We start from the raw sequence: 22,682 nt of genomic DNA, 5'->3' as shown, positions 1-22,682 counted from the left end.
TTGTGGATTCTGGTTGTGGAACACCCAACTTTATATTATTAAGTTGAGTAATCATATGATCTTGCATTGTTGTGATTAGTTCTTGTAATGTAGTAAATTGGTCTACCTCCAATACCCCTACAACCTTCGTAGGAGAACTCTTTGAATAAGTATGCTAATCAGGATTCCCTTATGAAATCCGATTCAGCAATGTGTACTATTCTTTATAAGTCGTTTTTAGAGTCTGTCCACCTATTGTTGAATCCAAGTAAATCTTCGTATTTGGCTCTAATCCCTCAATGAAAGTATGAACAAGAACATCATTGGACTGATGATGGTGAAGGCAATTTTTGATCATTCCCTTAAATCTCTCCCAATCTCGGTAGAGATTCTCTCCTTGTTTCAGTCAAAACCTCAAGATCTCTCTTCTCAAACGTGTAGTCTTCCCTGATGGAAAGAATTGAATAACGAACTTCTAAGATAGATCTTCCCATAAAGTTATGGAGAGTAATGGTTCAACATATAAACACCTTTTTTCTTCACCCATTAGAGAAAAAGAAAAGAGTGTCAATCTAACATAATTAGAATTCACCCCTTCTAGAATGTATGTATCAGTTATTTCCAAGAAGGTTTGTATGTACTGTTGTGGGTCTTCATGTGAAAGTCCATGGAATTGCCCCACTGAATTAAAAAATTGCACCATATGCTACTTCAATACAAATTGATCACCTAGTTTGGGCTTGTGAATACTCTTCATCACATGGTTCGTGAGTAGGATTGCCACCTGACAAACAGGTCTAGCAGCTAGTTGAGAAAGAATAACTGGGATATCTAGAATCGGGACATTTTTGACATTTGGATCGACTGGATCATTTCATTGTTCAACCATTCTTCGCATTTGTCGAAAGATCTGTTCTGGTTCTACAAAAGGGTTTACCAACTCTTTATCTCTCTCCAGTTCTTTATTCAGCTAAACTTGCGACAATTCAGCTGCTAAGATCAAGTAGTTAACACTCAAAACTAATATCAAAAGTAAAAAATTTAGCAATTTACTAATTATACTAGTCCCTGCTAACGGCGCCAAACACTTGTTGCAGTCCAAACACTCATGCAAGGCACGTGATTGTACACATAATATAGTGACTTAGACAGTCATATATCATTCCCATGAGGAATAAGCAACTAGAAATTTACCCAACTTTTAGTTTTTTACAATGAGGTATTAAGTGATTTAAATTATCAAGATAATTGTCAATCTAAGAATAAGAATGCAAATTAATAAATAAGAAATAAAAATTTATGAGTAGAACAAAGCAAACAACGGTTGTAAACAATAATGATAATAATTTCAGGGTTGAGGCATGTCGAACTATCATACAAATAATTATTCTTATCGCAGTCTAATTAGTCATCGGGTTGTTGAGTCACAAGGTTTATGCTACGATTTTGGTCTACCAACATCAAATCTTCTTTCTATTGAATATGCAATTACCACTCCTACAGAGATACAACTATTCGTCAAGATTCATAAAGTTATCTTCTTGTAACTGAGCCAAACAAGGCTTCTAGGTATATCCCTATCCTAGTTACTAATTCAACCCCCTTATTTAATTAAAAGATAAGAACCTTGATCCATAATTTCTTCGTTCTATCCTACGACTCTCCTCCCGTATTCACATAGAAATATAGATTTATTCTAATGGTGGCCATTCATCAAAATATTATGTTCAAGAAATTAAGAACAACCCAAATGATAATCCAAAAAGAAATTACGATAAAGAATACCAAGGAGTAATCATGTTCTTGGCCTCAACCCCAGAACAAGGGTATTTAGCCACTCATGTTAGAATTCAACATCCAAACTAAGCAATTAATTATGCCAAGAATAAATCTTAAAGTAAAAAATTTTAAAAGAATGTCTAAGAATCCTAAAAGAGAGAATTTTGTGCTTTTTTGTCGTTGCTATGCTTTGCAAAAGTCCCCCAAATTATCGTGGATTTTTTCTTTTATAGCTGGGACAAAATACTAAAAATATTCCCGATCTTATCAGACGGCATGTTGCGCCATGCCTCCAAAGGCCATTTCCTGTCAAAATATGGGTAATCTCATAATTCTATTAATTAGTGAAAATTGTGAAATTTATCCTCACTATGATGTACCACAATCGTAGTGAGCCACTGGTTTTTAAAATTCTGAATTCTCCTTCTTCCGTGATACGCTAAACTTTTAGGTCTCAAAAATTGGAAACTGGGCTTGCACCGCAACGCATTGAAATCATAGACCAATATGGGAGACTGAAAACAGTGATTTCCTTCTTCACCGTGATGCACCACAATCGCAGTCCAACACTGGATTTGGCCAAATGGGAAGTTGAGCCTCTTCTTGATGCACTATAATTGTGCTACTCTACTGGAATTCAACCGATGCCATTTTCTTGGTTGGTGTTATGCGGTGACAACACCAATGTGGATTTCTGACTTCCAATTTACCTTTTTGATCTATGTCCCATGTCTTTTATTTCTTCCACCATTTCATATCATCAATGTATCCAATTGAATCCAATTCATCAAGATTCTAGCCCTAAAAGCACTAATCACATCCATTAGGTATGGAACAGAATTAAAGCTAAAATATACTCAAGAATTCACAATAAAGTTCACAAAACAAGTCCAAATCAGGGTGCATATTGGTGCTTTTAACATGTGATTATGCCTAAGATTAGAAGGCATAGTGTTAGGACACAATGTTAAAACCAAAGTTATTGAAAAGCTACCTCCTCCTCTCTTAGTTAAAGGAGTTTGTAATTTTCTTGGCCCTGCTGGGTTCTATCAAAGGTTCATAATTTTTTTTTAAAAAATTTCAAATCCACTTTGCAAATTAATAGAAAAGGAGAGCAAGTTCTTGTTTGACGATGATTGTATGAAGGAATTTCAATACATTAAAGAAAAATTAGTTACTGCACCTATTATTATTTCTCTAAATTGGTCTAAACCGTTTTAAATAATATTTGATGCGAGCGTGATAGCACTTAGGTCTGCTCTGGGGTAGAAGAAGGAGAAGTTATTCAATCCTATTTATTACGCTAGAAAGGAATTAAATAGGCTGCACAAAAACTACATGGTCCCAGAACAAGAACTTCTAGCAGTGGTGTATGCATTTGAATAGTTTCAGCATATCTGTTGGGGACAAAGGTAGTGTTTCACACCAACCATGCCATATTAAGATACTTGATGGTGAAGAAAGACACTAAACTGAGACTTATCATATGGGTGTTATTGCTGCAGGAGTTTGAATTTGAAGTCAAAGATCAAAAGGGGTGTAAAAATAAGGTAGCAGACCACTTATCTAGGTTAGAGAATAACCAATCCACTATGGAAAAGCTGGAGATAGATGATTCTTTTTTGGATGAGCATATTCTAGCTGCTGCTCTTGACTTTATATCGTGGTATGCTGATTTTGATAATTTTGTGATTAGAAACATCATTCTAGATAACTTATCATTCCATCAGAAGAAGAATTTTCTCCATGAAGCTACAAAGTATTTATGGGATGAGCCCTTCTTGTTCAGATGCTTTACACACAACATCATATAAAAGTGCATACCAGAGATTGACATGCAAAGAATTTTGGAAGCTTGCCATTCTTCCCCACTTGGAGGACATCATACAGGTGATCTCACTCTCAAAAGGTTGTTCAAAGTGGGTACTACTGGTTTTCACTTTATAAGGACACTTATGATTTTATTAATAAATGCGATTAATGTCAAAGTCAAGGTTTAATCTCCAAACATCATTAAATGCCAATGACAAAGATAATGGGGGTGGAATTATTTGATGTGTGGGTCATAGACTTTGTAGGTCTATTTGTATGCTCTTACGGCCATAAATACATCTTAGTCACTGTGGACTACCTTTCTATGTGGGTTAAAGTCTTTGCGTTAGCAGACAATGAATGAAAAAGAGCGGTCACATTCTTGGAAAAATATTTTCTCACACTTTGGAGTTCCCCAAACGATCATAAGTGATGGAGGATCGCATTTGGCAATAAAGTTTTTCGGGCTACATTGATAATGTATGGCATGAAATAGCACAAAGTGGCCAGTCCATATCACCCAAAAAATAGTGGGCAAGTGGAGGTTTTAAACGTAAAAATCCAGGCAATTTTAGCCACGACTATGAAGGAAAATGGAAGTGACTGGTTATCGAAGCTTGATGATGCTCTGTGGTCATACCGAACATCTTTCAAAACGACTCTTTGGATGTCACCGCATCAGCTGGTTTTTGGAAAAGTATGCCATCTACCAATTTATATTGAACACAAAGCTTTGTGGGTGCTCAAACGGTTGAACATAGATTGGAAGGGGGAAGTGGAAGTGAGATTAGAGCAACTGAATGAGATGGATGAGTTCCATCTTAGTGCATATGAAAAATATAATTTATATAAGTACATAATGAAGAAATACCATGACCATAGAATTGAGAAATGGGACTTTCTGGTTGGTGATTGGGTATTGCTCTTCAATTCAAGGATTAAGCTCTTCCCCGATAAGCTGAAATCAAAATGGTTTAGGCCTTTCAAAATCATTTAATTCTACACATATGGAGTAGTTAAATTGGAGAATAAAGATGGGAGTGTCTTTAAGGTGAATGGGCAATGAGTCAAATAGTACATTGGTCCGATAAACTCGGTGAAATGTTTGAGTATAGTTTATTATGATGAAGTCTGAGTAGTCAAGTAAACTGAGATGTTCCACAACATTAAATCAGGTTCTAGAGGGAGGTAACCCACAATATGTTGTATTAGTATTTAGTTAATACAATTTGTTTTTCTTGTATAATTAATTTGGTTGTAGGTGTGCAGGAGTTGTGCTTCTGAGGGAAGGAATTTAACAAGCTGACAAAATGTGATAGAGATACTGACGCATCATCGGTAACCCAATAGACCATCAGAACCATGGCAAATCAAAGTGACATTCTTGATAAGGGCTGACGAAAAGTACAATAGACCATCACAGCAACGACAACCCATCACTTGGATCATCAAGATGAGTCTATCGGTATGAGATTTTTTTAAGCTTTGATGGATTAGCCGATGGACTGTTACTCACCTGACGAACCATCAGCTAGACATTTAGAAATTCTCTTTGCTTAAAATATACGTTTTGGGGCAAATTGAGCTTAAAGAAATATTGGAATCGACACAAACATTTTTTAAATGGACAAAAGAAATCAATTACATGCATGTACTTATCTTTCCAACTTCCAAAACGGTTGAAACTCCTACACATTTATTCCTCTTAAACTAAATTCATCCTCTCAAAGAACTCTTTAAGTTCTCTTCTCATCTAACTAAATTCATCATTTCAAAGGACTCTTTAAGTTCTGTCCTCCTATATTTAAACCACCATCTATTTTTCTCTTTTCATCAGCCTTAAATGTTATATTCTTACTATTTAAAGCATAAAGTTATAGTTGTTCACAATTTGTGGAGTCTAAGAAGAGTGATGAATAGCATCAAGAAAAAGGTATGATTCTGAACTACTCTCCTTTTATTTCAAAGGATGAGCTTGTTAAGGATATAAGCATAGATGGTTTTTGAAGAATATATTTGAATTTATGTAAAAGCAAAACACTGGTATGATTTGGTTGAGGTGAAGTCCAAGTAACCCATATTATATTATGCCCAAAAATGGCTGAAAAAAAGGTCTTGTGGGATGAAAATTTTGAATATTAAGTTTAAGTCTACCAGGTGTTTGAGAAAATACTACAAGGAGGCATGAACCTAAAAAGGGAGTGGCTGACCGCTAAATTGACACACCATCGACCATTTGATGGACCATCACCAACTAAAAATTTGTAATGGGTTCTATTAAGAAATGAAATAAAGAGCGTCAGACCATCAGTCACCTGACAGACTGTCAGTCTTCCCGTTAATGAGTCACTTGTTTTATGTTAAAGCTGCGAAGGATGAAGCAATAGGCCATCAGTCTAACCATCACTATACAATAATAACTCTTATTTCTTGGTTATTATAACTTGTTACATATTTTGACTTAGTAGTGTGCTCTTATATTCTATTCTCAGGAATTATGACTCATAAACTACTCTCAAGGAAAGGTGGTGGGTGATCTCATCATTCTTGAGACACTACTACTTTAAGGGGTAGTGGTAAATAGGAAAAGGATGGTAAATCACCAACCGTCAACACCCACTAAAGTGAGAACAAGAAAAAAGTACTCTCCTAGTATGATGAAGAGAGTGAAAGTGAGAGCAGTAGAAGTATGAGTTCTATCTCCGATGAAGAAGGGGTTAAAACTTTAAAAACTAACCTAGTCAATATGTTAGAACCTAATAAAGGATATTTGATCAGAAGGAAAGACCTAGAAATATGTGAATCAATCTGGTGGAAGGTTGAGGGTGTCAAGAATCATTTCTATGATGGGATCCATCCCACTCAGAACAGAACTATAATATGGCTCATTGCCGAAGAGTACAAAATAGTCATATCTAATTTTCATAAATACTCAAATCTAGAAAAGAGGTTCAATGAGTATGAGCTAGTAGGTTTGAGAAAGCCTCTGGGTTCGCACTATCTAAATAGAGTGTGGGAACCGTATGCTATCTACTTGGCACAATTGGAGAATGATTGTCCCAAAGTCTCTAGAATTGCAAACATGAGGAACAAAACTTAATTTTCTTTAAGAGGGAGGACAATTGATATTTCTAATCGCACAATCTAGAGAATATTGTTTATTCCAGATTATAAAGCACTAACCATCACACTGGAGTTCGAGCTTCATATGACTATAACATCTAGCCAAAGGCCTTGGTTAGCTCGAGTTTTTACTGATGACGACAACCTAGATGCCTACTGAGGGGATGATAGCCTGTATAACCAAAGGACAGTTCTAGTAGCCAGTATGATTGAGGGGTTAAAGATCAAACTTGGTCATATTATTAGTGATGAGATGTTAGTTCATGCTCACAAAATGGCAAGTGAATTACCATTTCCGTGCTTGATCATAGAGTTGTGTAGGCAGGCGAATATGCCTATAATTAGGAGTGTGGATAATAAGGTTAGAGCATTTAGAACGCAAGACATTGAGTGGATAAAAGATGATTCCAAATGCTAGATGCGAATCCATAAGCTGCCAGCATATAAGATACAGACTGCACCTACTCTAGAGACTTTAGATATGCCTCTAGGTATGCATTAACCACTTATGTGACACCAGGTACTTATGTAGGTTTAGAATCTATGCCTCCAATGGGAAAGACACCAAACACTTTTTCTATACCACTAAGATATTTGGAGTATAGGTTGACACAAGAGAACTTTAAAATGATGGTGAAAGTGCAAAAGAAATTTGAGCGACAATTAAGTGCTTGGGCAAAAGAATTCAAGATGTTTATAGATAGAATTATTGCTGAAGCTGATAAGTCATATGAGAACTTACATACAAGGATGGATGATATGGAGGATTGAGTAAACAACCAGTTAAGAGAGTTTTCCATTCCATATTTTACAAAGTTTATGGATGAATTCAAGAAAGCATAACTAATATCGTTGAGTTGTAGAAACAATAACCACCAAGTGCATTTTATCCCATATTAGTGGTGAGTGATAAAGAAGAAGGTCTTGTAGACCTCGTGGGAATGCCACTAAAGAATAAAGGTAAAAAGATTGATAAAAGTGGTGAAGCAAAATCAAAGAGGAAGAAAAGGTGCAGAGATGAAACCCTAAAGCAAAGAAATTTGAGAAAAGCACTAAAGTATCAAAAAGAGAAAAAGAGAAGAGAAAGAAGAAAGTTGATGATAAAGCAGATTGGGTGTCCACTAGTTTAGCTTGGGGAAGTGGGCACATGTTGGAGCCAATACCTATTTTGATACCTTTCATAGAGGAGGAAGCTATGTAGAGCACCCTAATTACTGAGGAGGTTACTGTTGTTGTATCCGAGGCCAAAGAAGCCATGCTTGAGTCGACTAATTCAAAAGCCTAAGTGCTTTTCAAGTATTCAACTCCTGTACTTAATTTATTATACATTAAGGACAAAGTATTGCCATTTAGTGGGGATGGTATACTTGTTATTTGGAATTGGTCACCATGGGGGAATTTGTTGCCTGTGTTCTTTTCGCTCGTATGCTATTTAGTAGAACCGACATGTTTAGGATATTATTGTTTTTTGTTTCTTTTGCATAATTTTGTGATTATAAATGTGTTATGTTCTTTTGTTTTATATGTAAGTGTTAAATACCTTTCATATGTGTTGAGAAATAGTGATGTGGTATATAGCTGTGAACTAAGATTTATGAAAATGGCCCTTCTTGTCACATATTGTACATACTAAGGGAGGATCAACCATTTTAGATCTATGATTGGCATTAGGGTGGTGAATTAGAATAGGCATAATTATATGGTGCAAGTCAAAGAGTCTGTCGTATGAATATTAGTTCATTGCTAATGTGTGTAAGGATTTGATACAGTTCTTATGTTGTGTGTATAGAACTTGCCCAGTTCATTTGTGTGGAATTGTGGTTAATTAAATAGGATAGGATAGCAGACCTTCTTTAAACACTAGTCCACTTACCCATAAAATCCCTACATAAAAGATGTAATTTTCGTTTGAACCCTTTTGAACTTTTATTCTAGTTTTGTCCCTACGATTCTTAGTTACTTCCTTTTGATTATTCACCTCTGATTTTTTCCTTGGTACCTCCTTGTATATTGTGCACCTCAACTTAGGTAAAATACCTATATTGAGGGTAGCTACTACTACTAGGAAGTTAATAATCCAAGGTAAGTAGTTTGAAATGTTCAAATGCATCTCGTTCGTTCCTAATCTATTAAGACAATATATACCTCAATTGACAGTACCAACATAAGTTGATCATGGCTGATGTAGACCTAAAAAAAGAGGTGCTTTAAGACTTTATGATAAATAGTACATATTTTAAAGAAAACTAAAAAGAAGTAGTCATGGTGATTAACATTAAAGATAAGAAGGGTGAAATCACGACCCAAAGTCACTATCCCAAAAACATGCTCCTCCTGCTACCAAAGCCTCATTACAGGCTATAAAAAGTCTAGTTTGATCCTTGCTAATCAACCATAGTCTACATAAGATGATAAGGGCAATCATATAGGTGTATGTGTCGTGTTTGAAATTTCATTTGTGAGAGTGAGTGTTCTATTTTTTAGTCTACATGTTAATTAAGCAAGTATGGCATATTTCTTTTAATGTGAGGGAAATTTGATTTGTACTTGTCATTACTGATTCTTTGATATTTTGTGTCCATGAGAATATATGTATCAAATTGTAAAGTATTTACAAATGTGGATCCTTATGTGTTTAGACTTCATGAGTAAGTTACCAATTAAGTGGTTGCATAATGCATAGTTCAACATTTGAGTACCAGTCATTGTTCTTGTTATACATATGATGTGGTGTTGAGTTGCTTGAGGATAAATAGTTGTCTTACGTTGAGAGTGTTGATGTTTCAACTTTTGATGGAATATTTTTTACCTCTTACAAAGGATCATTGTATGGTTTTAAGCAAAAATTGAAGCATTTGATGTTGGGTTTTACTTGTTCTCAAGACGGTTACTCAGAAGAAGGAATCACTTGGAAAAGAAGTAAACGAGTGCATATGACGAACTAACTGATGGGCCGTCAACCTTATAAAGGACTATTGCTGTATTTATCAAGATTAAGTAGAAAAGAAGTCATCAAAGACTGAAGTGATGGATTAAGTAAAGAACCATCAGGCCAGTGATGGACTGTCAAGCCAGTAACAAACCGTCACTATATCCGTTGGCCTTACATAGAACAAAGAGAAATCAGGATCCCAGTGACAGATTAGGTGATGGGCCGTCAGGCCTGTGATGGACCATCACTGTGATCGTCCACCTTAAACAAAATAAAAGAAAATCAGAGTCCCAACGACGGACTTAGCGATGGCCCATCAAGTTTACGACGGACCATCACTTTGGCCATCAACTGATGATGCAACAACTTTTATTTGAACTTTGAATTCCCAATTACTGGGATCCTATAAATACCCAGCTTAGGGATAGATTAGACATCTTTGGCTATTTGAAACATAATTTGTAGCGTAGATTCTGGGAGAAACAAGTTTATAAATAGGGATTTGATTTTATTCACCATCAATTGAAGAGATAAAATAACTCTTTTATCTTTATAAGTTTTTCTGAATTATTTATGAAACATATAATAAAATTCCTTTCTTCAACTATGTGTGGCTAAAACTCCCATAACTAGGGTTACGAGAGACTTGGTATGATTCATGTTTAGGTTTGTGGGAATGATCAAATCCTTTAGATTAATCTAATTGCATAACTTTCTCTTCAGTTTAATGATTTTTCTAGCTTACAATCTTGAAGGATGTGCCTATAGATAAAAATTGTTTGAGTAAAACAATTAGTATTAGGAAAAGAGAGGAGTTACAAGGAAATCATAGAAATTAAAACTTGATTATATGGTTGATTCCTTAATAGGATCTACCTCTTGAGGATTTAATTGATTAATCCAATTTGCTCTTTAAGTTTGATAGAATTAAAGAGTAACCATCTTTTAGGGTTAAGAAACAATTAGTTGGACTCTATTGCATAATTAGCCTTGTAATTTGATATGTTAAATCTAGATTTGGGATCACCCACCAACTCTTATTGTTGAAACACCTTGGTGATCATAATCCGGAATTACTGTCTCTCATAGATTTTTAACTTTGCAAACTAATCACTAGCCCATACACTAAGTTAGCTCTAAACAATATTTATTAACAATAAAAACCCCTTCATTCCCAAAAACTTTTGATTAACAATTAATTAATAATCATAAGATTTAGTTAATACCATATTTCCTGTAGGATTTTACCCCAACCTAGTTGGGTTATATATTTTACAATGACCGCTTACACTTTTTTAGGAGAGTTGTAATCTGGGCATAGCAGAAATATAGTTCAAAATCCTTCAAACTTACCTAACCCAGCTGGTCCAAGCTCATCATCAACATATAATAAATTAGTATATAGGGAAGAATTAGCAAAATAATTGCAGTTATAGGTTTGTGTTTTAGTTTTCCTTCACATCCAGTTTTAGTCATTATATTCAAAGACTATATAATCCTTCTTTTTAAGTTTTTTCATGAAATACAATTAAGTGTGATGTTTTAAATATCAAGGTAAACATTGTCATTTTATTTGTTGCTTATTCATAAATTTGATGGTAAAATATTTGTTACTTTTAATATGGGTCACAGTGTTAATGCTACTAATTATTTTACTCTTGCGGCGCATTGGTTTGATCAACACTGAAATATATAGAAAAGAATTATTGCTTATAAATATGTTAATGAGACAAAAATTGGTGCCTATATTGCTTGTAAAATAGTGAAAAGCTTGCAATATTTTCAAATTGTTGATAAAATAACGTCATGAACATTAGATAATTCTTCTAACATTATGAAAGTTGTTTAGTCTTCACTAGATAGACTTTGTCCGATAAATTATGATTATTTTTGTAATGACACTCTAGGTTATTTCCTTGATTTTCATGCACTTTTAGAATTTTGAGCCTTCCCACAACACCTATAAGTCAATTACTATTTTCCCAAATTACTGGTTCGATTATCAAGTAGTTTATTTAGGTTCTAATCTTATTTTCCTATTTTAAAGCTATTGTTGTTATGGAATTGGTGTTGAATCAAAATTCTTGGTAAAATATCATGAATGAGAATCCCAATAGCTCCATCATCTTTGAAATGTTGGTTTTAGGCTAGGGGACCCTTAGTTCAGGTCTCGAGGCCTCCAGACTCATTTTTGGGCTATTAGGTAGAATTTAGTTAAAGTGAAACTATAGTTGTGGGGCCTGAACTTAGTCAAAATAATTTTGATGAAAGTTTTAATAGTTCCATTGAGTTTGAATGTCAAATTTTGTAAGGTAGTATAGTTTGTTTGTATGCACGGGGTTTTGAAAAAATCTTGAACACCCAGCGGAGTCCATTTAGACTTAGAAAAATTTAATGTCTGGCCTTATCTGGTGTAATTTCTTAAGTCGACCTTTGTCTTCTTAAGTGGTGGTCACTTAAGTAATTAGGGGATTGCTTTAGCGGTGAGCCTTAAAACCTGCCTAGTTGCCTAAGCGAATCCTAATAGCTTGATTTTATGCTTTCCATTATTTGGATGCAAGAGTATTCATGATTATAATGTTTATTCGATTTCTATTACATGATTAAGAACGAGATTTATGTAAAAAGGACTATTATGTATGTACTATCATGTAAATTCATTGAAATTGTAATGATCATATGTTGATTAGTACTATGTGCGTATACAATGCCTTCCAAGTGTTTGATGAGTTATTCATGAGAATAAAATAATGAAATTATATCATGTTAGCATGTATTCATGTTCAGTTCATGCAAGTGTTTGCTAGAATGTCCCAATGAATGAATGATGATCTAGTAGTTATTTATCATGTTTTAAGATTGTTCCATATCATATAATTTATTCTATTGAGTCTTGGGGGTATTTAATACCCAACAATTTAGCTGATTACCTATAGCCATGGTTAATTTTAGGATAGCATCAGTCATGTCACTATCGGTAGTACTCTTAATTACTTACATAACTTACGAAAAACTCAGCAGGCTTATTCTATATCAAGTCTAGTACAATATTCAATTTAGGCCTCAATAAATTCAGCTAGTTAATAGAATTCAGTACTACTCCATCAGTCAATGGATCTCAGTGAACTCAGTTCAGTTTAATTAGATGGTATAATTAATAATATTTTAGTCAAGACTAGTATGAATTAGAAATCAGTTTAGTGTCTATTTAGTTGGATGGAGGATTCAGCACCGAGTTAACAAAGGGATAGGGACATTCTGGCCGGTAGAGGATTTAACCCTTGGTACCAATCCATGCATTACAAAACTATGTAGCCAACATAGTTTGAGATATCCTCCTACCATATTAGGGTTCATATATCTCGTATGAGTTTTCCTGCTTGTGAGGATTGACGAAAGAATTTCCTATCATAGAGGGTAAACTCATAGTTGTCTTTACCCATGAAGCAGTACTGACACACTTCAAACTGGGGTTACAGGTTGGAGCCCAATATATTTAGAAAGGGGCATGCCAGTTAGATGCTTACCTCCCACAGTCTCATTTTTAGTTGCAGTCTTAGAATAAAACTCAACTCAGTTCTACAAATTCCGGACTGTCAGATACAGTCACTCAGTTCTATTTGAAACATAGTATAGTTCCATAGGATCAAGACTATCAGATATAGTCCCTTAGTTATCAACTACACCGTATCAATAAACTCAGATATTAGTAAATCAGTAATTTAGAACTCAGTATCCATATTTATCATGACCTCAGATTACAGTATATGTATTTATGCATATATTCCCATTTAGTTATATTTATGCCACCCAGTAGTATTGTTAATGCATATGAACCCATGTATTTCACCCTACCATACTTTCCATACCATTATATTCAAATTATAAGTGCATACCTTTCTTTTATGCTACGGTGTTTTATATCATAGGTTCAGACGCATGGGCTCCCGATCATACTTAGCTATTTAGATATTTAGTTGATAGATTTAGTGGAGAATCCTCTTAGTTTGAGGACATGATGATTATTTTAGTAGTTCAACTTATTTCCGTAGTTAAGAGTTAGTTGGGGACTTATCCCATCAACTCTATATTTCAGACAGTTTAGAGTTTTTTTTTTACTAGAGTATTTTTAGACAGATGCATCAAATTTGGTATTTGTTATACTGTATTTAGTTTTATTATAGTATTGAACCTTATGGAATATTTTATGCCTAATTTCTTGATACTTTGGTATTATTATTCAGTTATTGGAGTAGGTACCAGTCATGGGTTAGCTTGTGGTCCTTTGGGATTGTGAGCATCATGTGGCATTTGGGGTACAGACTCAGGGCATTACAAACTTAGTATCAGAGAATAAGGTTCAACAGAGTCCTAGGAAATGTTAAATCCATGGCTAGTAAAGTCTTGTGCATGGGTGTGTAGTGCACCACACTTATGGATAAGAGGTTGCGAGTTGTTTTAGGAAATGTTTCCCTTCTATCAAAATTCATGTCATGCAAGTGAGAATAAGCTCTAGTTAAACTACCTGTCTAATCGAAATTTCTCTTCCATTTATAGAATATGGCTTCAAATAGGACTAAGGGAAGAGGAATGGGAGACTAGTCAAAACCCCAACCCGTCCAATAAGATCCTCTAGACGAACACGTCTTTCACATTGAATTATGAGCAAATTTTACCACCCCAGCTTATTCTTTGGCAACCCAGAATGAATGCATAGTAGATGTTATGGCCAACCTAGTGACGTATACTACTGCAGCTAGGATTCGAGATTTTAACCGAATGAACCCTTTATTTTTTTCTTGATCTAAGTCAGATGAGGACCCTTAGGAGTTTCTTAATCAGTTGCAGAAATTTATAGATATTATGGGAGTGACAGCTGTTGAAAGCGCTGAATTCGCCATATATCAGTTGTAGGATATGGCACACTCTTTATTTAAGCAGTGGATTGTAGAAAGGGCCGCAGATGCAGGGCCCATATAATGGGCAGAGTTTTCTGTTGCTTTTCTGTATAGGTTCTTTCCGCTAAAGATGAGAGAAGCAAAGGTTTTGGAGTTTATAAATTTGAAGTAGGGCAACATGAAGTTACAACAGTATTCTCTTAAGTTTACTTAATTAGCCAAATATTCTTCTGATATGGTAGCAGATAGCAGATCCAAGATGAGTAAGTTTGTGTTTAGCATATTTAATAGTGGGGTTAAGGAGTGTAGGACCGCAATATTAATTAAGGAGATAGACATATCTAGGCTCACGGTCAATCCTCATTAGATAGAGGAGTCAGGGAATAAAGTAAAGGAGAGGGAGAATAAGAGAGCAAGAATAGGTAGTTTTAACTTTGCTGAACCTAATTTTGAAGGTGGGAATCATTTTTAGTTCAACCCAAAATACTCAGTTCCAGCTCTATCAATAGCTAGTGTTACTATGCTAAAATTCAGAGGCGGTAATAGAGATAGGGTGTCAGGCCCTAAACCCCAGGGTAGTGTTAGCAGTGCCCAAACAAATCACCCTTGTCAGAAGTGTGGTAGAAACCACCAGGGTATCTATAGAGTTGACAGTGATGTGTGTCTCAGATGTGGCCAGCTAAGCTACAGGGTCAGACAATATCCTTAAGTGGGTTTTTTGAGTCAGTATAACTGTCCACCAGCTCAGTCCGATCGACTGAATAAGTAGAGTGCCATATCCAGTTCCACCAGTGGGTAGCACCCAAATAGACTCTACACACTTCAGTCCTAACAGGATCAGGAGACTTCTCCTGATGTGGTCATTGGTATATTACAAGTTTATCATTTACATATTTATGCTTTGCTAGACCCAGGAGCCATTTTGTCCTTGGTTACTCCTTATATAGCTGTTGACTTCAGAGTCAATCCCAAAATCCTAGCAGATCCTTTCTAAGTCTCAAGCCCAATGGGCAAATCTATCATCGCCCGGTAGGTATATAAGAACTGTTTGGTTATGCTATCTTAAAAAGTCACTTCAGCAGACTTAGTTAAATTAGAGATAACTTAATTTGATGTTATTCTCAACATGGATTGGATTTATTCCTGTTCTGCCTCAATCAACTTCAAAAATGGAATTGTCCAGTTTCAATTTCTGAATGAACCCATCCCTGAGTGGAGGGGTAGTACTTCAGCACTTATGGTTTATCTTGTTTCTTACATAAGGGCAAGAAAAATAATATCTAAGAGATGTGTCTACCATCTCGTTCGAGTCCAAGACTCTAGTTCAGAACTCCCTAATCTTGAATTAGTGTCAGTAGCATATGAATTCTAGATGTGTTTCCCAAAGATCTCCTCAGAGTTTTTCTTAAAAGGGAAATCGATTTTGAAATTGACCTTCTTCCAGATACTTAGCCCATATCTATCCCGCCATACAGATTGACACCTGAAGAACTCAGAGAATTAAAAGAATTGTTAAAGGACCTCATAGATAAGGGATTCATTAGACCTAGTGTATCCCCATGTGGTGCCCCATTTTTATTCGTGTGTAAGAAAGACGTTTCTCTCAGAATTTGTATTCACTACCTTTATCTAAATATCGTCATGGTCAAGACCTAGTATCCCCTTCCCAATATTGATGACTTGTTTGACTAACTTTAGGGTGCCAGTTACTTCACCAATATAGACCTCAGATAAAGCTATAATCATCTGAGGGTTATAGAATAAGAAATACCAAAGACAACCTTTAGAACTCGGTATAGTCACTCTGAATTCTTAGTCATGTCATTTGGTCTTACCAATGCCCCAGCAACTTTCATGGACTTTATGAATCATGTTTTTAGGAAGTACTTGGACATGTTCATCATAGTCTTCATAGATTACATTCTTGTCTACTCCCATAGTAAGCATGATTATGCAGACCATCTCAGAATTATATTACAGACTCTCAAAAACTATCAGCTATTCGCCAAAGTCAGTAAGTGCAAATTTTGGCTAAGGTTAGTAGCCTTTCATAGACATATCATTTCTTGTGATAGCATTAGAGTTGATCACTAAAAGACTAAAGTAGTGAGAAAATGGTTTAGGCCTATCTCTCCTTTAGATATCAGGAGTTTCTTGGGCTTTGCTGGCAAGTACCGATGGTTCATTCAGGTATTTTCATCTATTGCATCCCCTATGTCGATATTGACTCATAAAAAAGTCAAATTTTAGTGGTCAGATTCTTGTGAAAAGTTTTTGTATGAGTTGGAGACTCGACTCACTACAACTCTAGTTTTGACCCTGCAAGATGGTTCAGATGGCTTTGCTAGGTATTGTGATGCTTCCAAAGTCGGGTTGGGGTGTGTTTTAGTTTAGAGAGGCAATTTTACGTCCTACACCTCTAGAAAATTTAATCTGGGTAAAGGCAATATAGTGGCTAACGCTCTTAGTAAGATGTTTATGGGTAGTGGTTCTCATGTGGAGGATGGTAAGAAGAAGTTAGTTCAAAAAGTTCATCAGATGGCCTAACTAGGTGTTCACTTAGTCAATTTAGTAGAAGGTAGTGTAAGGGTGAAGAGTAGTTTAGAATCAACTCGAGTTTCCAAGGTAAAGGAAAAATAGGATAGGGATCCCAGTCAAGTCAAGTTGAAGGAACCAGTCAGAGATCAGAAAGTAGAGGTCCTATCCCAAGGGGGAGATGGTGTTTTATATTGTTACGGTCGGATATGTCTGCCAGGTGTAGATGACTTGAGACAGCGAGTTCTTGCAGATCTATTGGGGCCACTAATATGTTCTATGATTTGTGGGAGATCTATTGGTGGAGTGGGATGAAGAGAGACATTGAAGAGTTTGTGGCTAAGTGCTCAACATATCTTCTTGTTAAGATAGATCATCAGAAGCCAATAGGGTCCATGGAGGGGCTCAGTATTCCTACCTAGAAATGGGAAGAAGTGAACATAGATTTTGCGATGGGTTTTCCTCGTACTCGTCACCAACATGATTATGTTTAGGTCATTATAGATAGGATGACCAAATCAGCTCATTTCCTACCATTTCATACCTCTTATTCAGACGAGGATTATGCCAAACTCTATATCAGGGAGTTGGTCAGATTGAATGGTGTTTCATTGTCCATTATCTCCGATAGAGGTACCCAGTTCACCTCTAATTTCTATAAGGCATTCCTAAAGGGTCTTGGTACTCGAGTTCACCTCAGTATAACCTTTCATCCTCAGACAGATACTCAAGTAGAAAGGACCATTCAGACTTTAAAAGATATGCTGTGAGCATGTACGATAGATTTTAAAAGTAGTTGGGATGATGACTTTCCTTTGATTGAATTCATATGTAACAAAATTTATCATTCAAGCATTCAGATGGATCTATTTAAGGCACTTTATAGAAGGAGGTGCCTATCTCCCATTAGTTGATTTGAAGTGGGTGAGGCCATAATGGTAGGGCCTGACTTTGTATTTTATACCTTAGAAAAAGTTCAATTGATTAGGAAAAGGCTTAAGATAGCTCAGATCTGACAAAAATAGTATGCAGATATGCGCAGAAAGGATCTCGAGTTAGAGATTAGAGATTTTGTGTATTTGAAAATCTCTCGCATGAAAAAATTGAAGAGGTTTTGCAAGAAGGGGAAACTCAGTCCCTGATATGTCGGTCCTTACCGAACTCTCAGTTGTTTTGAAAAGGTATCTTACAAGCTTGAGTTGCCTTCAGAATTAGCTTCAGTGCAACCAGTGTTCCATGTCTCCTAGCTTAAGAAATGCTTAGGTCACCTTGCAGTTGTAGTCCTTATAGAGGGCATTGATATTCAAAATAACCTCTTTTATGAAGTAACTCCCCTACAAAACCTTGATTATCAGATTTGCAAACTGAGAAACACAGAAGTAGCTCTAGTCAATGTACTATAGCATAATGAACCATTGAGAGAGCTACTAGAAAAGCAGAAACAGACATGCAGAAAAGTATCCTCACATCATATCCACAAGATTAGACTCAACCCAAGGTAACAGGTTTTCTTGGAATTTACTCAGCCTCATGTTCGGATATAGCTACCAACATGGTATCAATAAAGGTTGCATACTATCATACCCTGCATGTGTCTAGGCGAGGAAGTGAATAAGTATTCCTACGTATGAAATCTCCTATCCTGTGATTTATACTTAAGTACATGACTTACAATGAATATCCTAGTGATAGGATAGCTTATGAAGCATTAAGCATGTTCATATGAGTCACTTAAGGTAATACAAGCTAAGAGTTTTTGAATCCATCAGGTTTTAGTGTTCGATTTAGCAAGGGTCATCTTTGAACGAGTATAACTCGATGCTAATGTGGTATTTTGGCTGATTTAGACCCACCAAATTGTATAGAATTGATTTATCTTTCCAAGGATAACAATTTCGCCTTAATCCCAAGCAAAAAGTTATGCCCATTTTCGTGAGAGACAGTAAGCATAGGCGATTAGTTAGGCGCCGCCTAGCCCAAGCATAGGCGATCACTTGGGCGCTGCCTAAGTCAATTCCAGGTGTTAAAAACACTCCATTTTGAGTTATTTTAAAGGTAATTAAGACATTAAATACTCCTTACACATCCCTAAACTTAACCCTACGTAATATATAGCTTCTAAACATACTGCAACCAAATTTTCATCTCAAACCACATCATCCAATAGCACTCAAGGAGAAAAACAACTAGGGTTGCATAATTAAGTTTAAAGATACGATTTCAAGGAAATTCCTCCGTCAATCATCATGAATCTTCCTTTTAAGGTATGCATAGTGTTCATCCACGGATTCCTTTAATCCATGGAGTTCAAGAATCAATCTTTAAAATACAAAAGCTTGGTTGATTGTGGTGATATCATCATACCCATGTTGATGCTTATTTGTTGTGCCATACAATAGTATCGTGACTGTATATCTCATGAAAGTTATGTTGTTAGTTGAAAAGCAAGATCTTTAGATGGATTGATAGAATGCAAGTATGAAATAAACCTATGCCTTAAAGAATGCATGAAAGGTGTTTGATAAAATGCCATGTATGTTAGAACTTTATATTTACATGATTTCATGATATCTAAATAACAAGTTCATGTTAACCATAAACTTTAATATGAATTTCCATGGAAATTATGTGTTGTTATTGTTGTGGTACAAAGCATGTATGATAATGGAGATATAAATTATGTACACAAAATATATCCATGCTTTCCCTACCATGTTTAAGATGTTGAATAAATACATGAAGTAAAATATTCCCAAATCATTACAATATGAACTAAACGTTACATGTTGCCGTTCCTTTACACTTAAATGGTTTCCATGCTATTGCTATGAATAGTATATGTTGTTGGAATGCCCATGATATTAGAATATGAAACTTATGACTTGATTATAAGCATTCCTATTCATGATAGCTATTAGGATGACCATGTACTTCATGAAATCCGCCACTCATGTATTATGAATTTTTATTGATGGTCGTGTACTCTAGAAATTCTAGTTGTGTAAGTTTCCTTCTATCGAGTCCTGGGGGTACTTGTACCCAAAAAATATAATTGTGTGCCTAGAGCTATGTCATGTTTTCATGATACTCTCAGTCAAGCCATGATCTATAGGATTCAGTCAGTCATGTGACTCAGGAAAACATAGAAATCTCAATAATCTCAGTAGTCCAGTAATCTTAGTAATCTCAGTGCTTAGTAACCTAGCAACCTCAGTATTCATAGTCAATCTCAGTAACTTCTGTACTCTCAAGCAGTCCTCAAATCTCAGTATATTCCGTCAGTTATTAGAATCCAGTAAACTTAGTTTAGCTCTGCTAAACAGTACCACTAGTATCAGTTCAGTTAATCAGTAGTAGTTTAGCTAATCAGTTCAGTTCAGTTATTCAGTTTAGTTTAGTTATTTAGTTTAGTGTCCTTTAGATAGGAGTAGAAGTTAGCACCGAGTGAACCCAAGTATGGGAATTTACCCGCTAGTTAAGGGTGTGATTCTTAGTAGCAATCCTTGTGTTTCAGAACTACGTAGCCAGCGTAGGTTGAGATATCTTAACCCGTTAGCTTAGGGTTGATGAGGTGGCTTAACCCGTTAGTTTAGGGTTCCCACCGTTCCTATTGACTATCCTTTAGATAAGGGTCACTCATAGTTGCCCTCACCACTGGAGCGATATTGACACCCTTCCAGACGGGGCAAAGATTGGCCTTCAGCTTAGCAATAATAGCATACATGGGGCATGTCGGTTAAAAACTACCTCCCACAGTTTCAGTAATAGTCTCAGTAAAAGAACTCAGGGCGTTCATTAAATTTCAGTATATACAAGACTGTCAGATACAGTCATCCATGTTATCCATTTCTGTATCAGTCATGAAAAGTTATCAGTAAACCATGTATTAGCTTACAGGTCATTCAAGTCGGAGAGACACAGTGATTCCTCATTGATTTGAGGACAATATGATTTGATTTATTTATTGATTCTTAAGTTTAGTTTTACGGAGTTAGTAGGAGACATGTTCCTTCAAATCCTTATTCAGATAGTTTAGAGGCTTTCGAATTTGCTTTCAGATTTACATTCAGATTCAGTTGTTTTTGGTATTTTTGTCCACATGATTGTATTTAGTTGAACCTTATGGCATTACAGTTCCATGTATTCTACATTATTATATTATGATTTGCAGTATATAGGTACAAATATCTGTCATGGGTTAGCATGTGGTCTCTCAAGGTCATGAGCACCATGTAGCATTTCGGTTCAATAAATCGGGGTGCTAGAATCTTGGTACCAGAGCCTAAGGTTCAATAGAGTCCTAGGAAGTCTGAAAGCCATAACGAGTAGAGGCTTGTACATAAGTGTGTTTCGCTCCATATATATGAGCGGGAGGCTATAAGATGTTTTAGGAATAGTCCCCTTTCTTCATTATTCATGTCATGCTAGTGAGCATAAGCACAAGTTAAACTCTCAGTCAAATCCATTCTTCTCTTATTCCAGACCATGGCCCTAAAGAGAAGAAACCAGCTAGCTCCTCAACCCAAAGATCCTTTGGGTGAACATGTTTCCCATGCGGAGTTTAGAGGCGTATTTACCACACTTGCTCAGTCCATGGCTGCACAAAATTAATGGCCACCAGGCATTTTAGCCAATTCAGTGGCCACTCCCAGAGCAGCTAGGGTTCAGCACTTCACCCGGATGAACTCTCCATCTTTCCATGGGTCTACGTTTGATGAGGTCAGGAGTTCATTGACCAAGTCCAGAAGGTCATTGAAATCATGCGTGCTACTTCTATTGAGTGTGCTGAGTTAGCCGCCTACTAGTTACAGGATGTTGCTCATGATTATTACAAACAGTGAAAGTCTGAAAGGTTAGATGATTCAGGCCCTATCGAGTGGGAGGAATTTATCACAGCCTTCTTAATTAGATTCTTTCCTCAAGAGTTGAGAAAAGCCAAGGTTCTTGAGTTCATCAACCACAGGTAGGGGAATATGATGGTTAGGGAGTATTCTCTCAAATTTACTCAGCTAGCTAGGTATGCTCCTGATGTGGTTGCAGACAATAGAGCTAAGATAAGCAAGTTCGTGTCAGGGGTCAATGATAGCATGGTAAATAAGTGTAGGTCTGCGATGCTATCGGTGATATGACCTTAGCAAGACTAATGAACCATGCCTAGCAAGTAGAAGAGTAGTAGTTTAAGACTAGGGAAAGGCAGAACAAGAGAGCAAAGTCAGGTAATTTCAACTTTGCTCACCCCAAGTTAGATGAAGAAAACCGCTCATAGTTTCTCTCCCAGTCAGCCATTCCAGCTCCTTCCTGTACCAGTGCTCCAGTGCCGAAGTTCGAAAATGGCAATAGACACAAAGCACCAGGCTCTAATCTGAGAGCAGTGTTAGCAGTGCCCGAACGAATCCCCTTGGTAATACTTATAGTAAGAACCACAAGGGCATTTGCAAAGCCCGGTACTAATTTTTGTTTTGGTTGTGGAAAGCCAGGCCATAGGATTAGAGAGTGTCTGCAGTCAAGTCTTCAGGGTCAGCAAAATTATTCTACAGCTTAGTCCAGTCACCCGAATCAGCAGGGTGCTATTTCCAGTACTACCAGTGGGCAACACCCAAATATAATCTATGCTCTTCAGTCCC

General features: G+C 36.2%; 1 non-coding gene across 1 annotated transcript; it reads left to right on the top strand.

The window, feature by feature from the left end:
* The first annotated feature begins 308 nt into the window (after nucleotides 1-308).
* LOC124897329 lies at nucleotides 309-415 on the top strand. The gene has a single exon (XR_007054051.1). It is a non-coding gene; the product is annotated as a small nucleolar RNA R71 (small nucleolar RNA).
* The last annotated feature ends 22,267 nt before the right edge of the window (nucleotides 416-22,682 follow it).

This window comes from Capsicum annuum, chromosome 3 (assembly GCF_002878395.1).
Source record: "Capsicum annuum cultivar UCD-10X-F1 chromosome 3, UCD10Xv1.1, whole genome shotgun sequence".
NCBI lineage: Eukaryota > Viridiplantae > Streptophyta > Magnoliopsida > Solanales > Solanaceae > Capsicum > Capsicum annuum.
The sequence above is the reverse complement of the archived record's forward strand: the minus strand, read 5'-3'. Positions and strand labels throughout refer to the sequence as shown.